Source organism: Zonotrichia leucophrys, chromosome 20, assembly GCF_028769735.1.
Source record: "Zonotrichia leucophrys gambelii isolate GWCS_2022_RI chromosome 20, RI_Zleu_2.0, whole genome shotgun sequence".
Classification (NCBI taxonomy): domain Eukaryota; kingdom Metazoa; phylum Chordata; class Aves; order Passeriformes; family Passerellidae; genus Zonotrichia; species Zonotrichia leucophrys.
This window is the reverse complement of record NC_088189.1, coordinates 2,565,266-2,571,265: the sequence shown is the minus strand read 5'-3', so window position 1 is coordinate 2,571,265 and position 6,000 is coordinate 2,565,266.

The window sequence follows — 6,000 nt, the reverse complement described above, 5'->3', positions numbered from 1 at the left end:
TTAATGTGTATGCAAATGGAGTCTTGCGCATAAATCAAGCACACACACTTAATAATCTGGTGCTTTGGCTTTATGAAATGATAGATCAAAGCAGAACAAATGAGGAGATGGAACCCAAATTAACACATTAACTGAAACAGAGCCCTCTCAGATCCTGGAAACCACTCTGTGTCTGGGTGTCACATATCCAATTACATTCCTCGTAACTCAAATGACAGAACAGACTGAGAGAAGCGAGGATGCCTATTCCTACTCATCACCAGCTACTCATAGTAATTTTTTTCAGAGTACTAGCAATTATCCTTAAAGGAGAACAATTAAAATCCAGTGTAATTGAAAGTCTGGTTATGATTACGGATGAGTCAAAGTGCTTTGGAAAACGAACACAGAACTGTTTGGGGCTCCATTGGTATTTTATTAATCATGTCATTAAAATGGATCCATGAAGTGGGTGTAGCTATACGGTGGGATTTTCAAAAGCTCTCAGCACTAGCCACACTCTGCTCCTAGTAAAGTTGGCAGGAATTTTATTCCTTGAGTGTAATGGGAGCAGAGTTACGCCAGAACAGGGCATTTTTATAGCATCCAAACCTTATTGTTCACAAGCAGCCAATTCTCTCGGCATTTCTTTAATTCCTTCTGGTGATCCCATAATCCTGACCTTATTTCCCTGTCCCTGTGGCAGCCCCAGGACTGGAGGTGCTGCAATACCCTGGGCCTGGGGAAATACGGGGCAGAAATCTCCCTTTCCTCCCCTCAAGGATGAGAACTGGTGGGAGCTTTGAGGATGGAGGGATTTGGGCTGAGTTTGCTGCTGGGGGCAGAGTGCACAGACTTGGCCTTACAGATCTCAAGAGTAACACACAGCAATTGGGAGCAGATGGTTGGCACCAGAGAGCAGCTTAAAGAGACAGCACTGAGAGCGGAGAGCTGAAAAATAACATAACAGGAGATTTATTTGTGGTCTCTGGGGCAGGGCTGTCTAAGAAATATAAGCAGTGGTTGGTACTTTCTGCTCGTCACAGCTAACGTGGGACCTTGAACCAAACAGATTTTGGCTTTCTGTTTTGCAAAACCAAAGCCTGATCTGGTAAGAATAAATCTAAACAAAGCAGTCTAAACAGTGTGACCCCCCTCACACTGCTCCTCTGATGTGGCTCCTTCAAGCACCAAAACTCCAAAGCAGGTCCTTAAGGAAGAGTGGGAACGTACCCCAAAAACACAAAGCCCCAGATTTGAGCACTTTCCAGGATTTTGCTGGCACTGGAAGCATGGAGTGAAAGGAAAGAAGGACAATCATTTGTGCAAATCAAAGGTCAAGGAGAAGCAGGAGTATCTTCAGCCAGCTCTGGAGAAATCCCTCTGCATGCATGGACAGCCTGGAAAGACACCCAACCACACAGATAACTTGAAAGCCATGACTTTAAATTCTGCCATTTGTTTTGTGCAACAAAATCTTAATTTTAAGAACCCACCTACTGAGATATGATTTACACCAGTCATACAAATGGCATTTAAAAGGTACCAAAGGCCCTCAGACAAAATCCAAAGAATACACCTAAATGCTGTTCTAACAATCGAGAGGATTCCCTGCATAAGATGCTAAGATCTAAATTTTCATTTTGTAATTAAAAGGAAAAAAAAAATCTGCTTGTAATCCTCTTGAAAAGTGATCCCCTTGGACTGAAAAGTCTTAATTCTTTACATCTGAAGGAAGCAAGGTAAGGCAGCACTACACTGCATTTTGTTCTATCGGAGGGAAGCTGGAAATAATCTGGAGAAAAGATTATTTCCAACTTTCCAGCTCTTTTTCTATAATTAACAGGATGTAAGACATAACAAACAGAGGCTGAAGAAAACCACAAACTCTCCATATGGGGCTCAGTTCCTGTTTACTAGTATCCTGTTTACAGCATAGCCTTTGATGGTCAGATAATCAGGCCTCTCATGTTCCCAGAATGACCACACTTATTCTGTACTTATTTAAGGCTGGGAAGACTTTTTAATAAAAAAATATGTCAAGGAAACAAAGCAGAGAGATTATAACAATATGCATCACTACGGAAATACCAGACTCATTGTTATAGAATACAAAATTACCAAATACCCTTTTGTGTGAAAACAGAAGGATGATGTGAGTTGCCAGTTCAAAGGGAGGCAAGGAACAAAGTCCTTTCCCTCTTGCTGCTGCCCTGGTCCATGTCTGGGTCATGTCACTCAGGTGGAGGAAGGGGAAATACCCATTTCCCAGGACAGTTCTCATTTCCCATTTTCCCATTTCCCAGGACAGTTCTCATTTTCTGTTGTGTTGTGGCCGTCACAATTTCCTATTTTCCCATTTCCCAGGACAGTTCTCATTTCCCATTTTCCCATTTCCCAGGACAGCTCCCATTTCCCATTCTCCCATTTCCCAGACAGTTCCATTTCCATTTCCCATTCTCCCATTTCCCCATTTCCCAGGACAGTTCTCATTTCCCATTTCCCCATTTCCCAGGACAGCTCCCATTTCCCATTTTCCCATTTCCCAGGACAGTTCCCATTTCCCATTCTCCCATTTCCCAGACAGTTCCATTTCCATTTCCCATTCTCCCATTTCCCAGGAGAGTTCCCATTTCCCATTTTCCCATTTCCCATTCTCCCATTTTCCAGGACAGTTCCCATTTCCCAGGACAGCTCCCATTTCCCATTTCCCCATTTCCCAGGACAGCTCCCATTTCCCATTTTCCCATTTCCCAGGACAGTTCTCATTTCCCATTTTCCCATTTCCCAGGACAGTTCCCATTTCCCATGACAGTTCCCATTTCCCATTTTCCCATTTCCCAGGACAGTTCCCATTTCCCATTTCCCAGGACAGTTCCATTGCTGGCCAAAGGCTCCCTTGGGCAGGTGCTCCTTCCCACCCTGCCCTCTCAGCTCCAGGCACAGGGAGGAAAAGGGGGTTCAGCTGCAGCTCTGGCTGCTGCTTTGCTCCTCTTTAACACAGGGGCCAGTTCAGAGCACGGCCCATCCAGCACAGGCTGGAGGCAAACCTGAATGGCACCAGAACAAACAAAACCAAAATATTCTTACACTGGGCAAAACCAATTCCCACCTTGGTGTGCCCAACTCTCTTTTGGCAGAAGAGTGAAGTGCGTACAGAACCTGTCCCAAATAATAAAATTTTGCAGTATCAGCTCCCCCTGTGATGTTCCTGGGCCCTTGGGCACAAAGCTTGGCTTTGGAGACAATTCTTTTCCAGTTGTGACCTGGACTGGACCACAGTTGGTGGACAGTTCTGAACTTGGGAAAACCACAGCAGCCTGGGGTCACTATAACAGTTTTGGTTCTTGCCATCTTCCACTGCCTACCCCACAAAAGAATACACCCTCTTCCCTACACGGCTTCTGCCCCTTTCTTTGTCACACACAACTTTTAGAAACTTCATTCTGCTTGGCACAGACCAAATTTTTGTCGTGTTTTGTCACAAATTCAACACCACTAATTTAATTGCAAACTTTTCTTTTGACACTGCTGGTTGTGTACACAGTGTACAGAATGTACAAAAATGGGAATTTATATTTTTTTAGTTGAAAGGAGGGTTTAGGAGTAGAGAGGCCTGCTGTAGGAGAGCTTCCTATTTTCATTTCTTCTTTTGAACTCATGTTATGAGAGCAATAATTTAGAGAAATTACACTTGGCAATCAAGGTTTTCTCATCACTTTGCATGTGCTAAGAAAAGTTGCAAGTGTTTAAGTAAATAAAATTAAGAATGATTACTAGATAGTCGCTGAGAAAACATTGTATGACAGCTTTTATCTCTAAGAGAACTAAGGTTTTGTTATAAATAAAACTGCTGAAATTATGCATTGCAAACAAATAAGGTTTTGCTTATTTAGATTTTTCTTCTGATAATTTTTTTTTTCATAAATACCTTTTCATTTTGCTTTTAAATCTCTTCAGAGTTTAAAATGGTTTACATCCTAAGCCACGTTGCCATACCAGATTTACTGATGCCATCTATTTGCTTTCTACATTGAATGTATAAAAGGACAGCTCAGAAAGTCAGGGGAATTAATCTATTGAGATAACCTGAAAGTCTAACCTTTACAGGATTCTGCCTGGATCAGCTAAAATCAGGTGAATTTACAGGCTATCATTCTTCCAGCCCATTAGTAACACTCTTTGGATTCATTTATTTATTTATTCTCCCTGAAGAGCATCACTCATATCTTATGAAAGAAGAGGAAAGTCCCTATGACTCACAGAAACACCTTAATTAGTGAATTTGGAAAGGAGTGCTGGTCAGGATACGCTTCCTTGGGGACATGGTCTCCTGGGAAAATGGCCAGCGTTTAAAAATTTCTTGGAAAAAGATGGAAAACAGATGGAAACTTTTTCAACACTTCTGTTTTGGTATGTAAATTATTTCAGTGCTCTTGAAGAGGTTGAGATTAAAAACTTCAGAACATAGTTAATTAACGGTGATAATCTTAATGTAGTTTGCACCATAAATATACCTGGCCTTTAACCCAAGAATAAAAGAGATGTTTGGAGGGGTATCATGGGTGTGGGAGATTTCAATCTTGTTTAGCCTGAGGTTTATCTCAAGAACTGTCTTGGGCCAAGATCTCCTCTCACAGTCTCCTGCTTCATACCACTATAAACGAGGCAAGAATCTGGCCCAAAAATTTTATCAGGTTTAATATCATCATAATTACAAACAGCCCATTACTCTCAGTAATTACACCAGAGATGGAAGTTTAACTCCATCCTTACTCAGAGATGTTACACTTCTAGGTGATGCCTGTGGCCCATGTTCATCCATCTATTCCACCCAAAATTCCTCAGGGCAAAGGTGACTTTAAGTCATGTTGAGGACATCCCTTTGGAGCAGAGCCCCTTCAGACAAGGACTTGGAAATTTTTCAGCAAGAATTAATAAAGGTGGTTTTCAGAGCTCTCCATACCTGAGAGCCAGGAAGCTCCATAATCAAATAACATTCCCAAGGGCTTTTCAGCCTGCAGGAAAATAATTTAATTTCACTCAATTGCTCCCTAACCATGAGAAAGTCTTAATGATGTGTTGGTCAAACACTGTCACCAGTTCAGCACGAGGTTTGATAGGTCAAACATGGGCATCATCTCATAAACCTGGCTCAGGGCTGAGCTCAGTGCCACCTTCATTACTCAGGTGCTGCTCAAGCACCTCAGCATTGTTCATCGAGGTCAAATGAGTCACTTGGCACCTCTGCAGGAGATGGAACAATAAAGGCCAGTCCCAAGAACCTTGATGCAACCAGATAAAGGTACTTCCTGCACCACAAACACGCCACAGCTGAGAAACCTCTTACCAGGCTGTGAGCTGCTATGAAAATGCAGTTCTTTTTGGGGTGTTTTATTCTGGGGCACTGGAATACCAAAGATCTCTCAATATTTTTAAGGGACAAAAAAACTGATTTTGCTGTTCTGAACTCCGCAGAATCCATCTTACAAATTCAGCCATCTGCCTGCCACGGGCCATGAGCAGCTCCCTTTTAGCAGAAAGTGAGGATTGGTCATTGTTTTATTATTATTGAACACCCTTTATGTTGATAATAAATCACTTTAACAACCTTGTCCCTGCAAGGCTCCGCTATTGCACAAGCCACGTTCCACCCTCTCCATCCAAGAGTTTTGGGGACACCACTGCCCCAATTTCAGCTCACTGTGCCATCTACATCCTTTGACAACACAAAGTGCAAAAACCTCCTCAGTGCTCATTTTCTGAGGTGCCAAAAGGCCAGGTCTGCAGCTGAGATATTCATCACAGAACCGTGGTTTTCTCAGTAAAACTGCTCTCCAAGAAATCCTTCTCATGGTGCCTTGCTGAGAAGATCTTTCTATTCTCTTCAGTTATCAAAGAAGAATAAATATTAAATAGAATTGGTCAATAGTTTTTAATGTGGTTTCTTTTTATTGCTGGAATATTCTGCTTTGCCCAAACAGATATAGTTGGGAGGGGTGGGATGGCTTCAGTAGATTT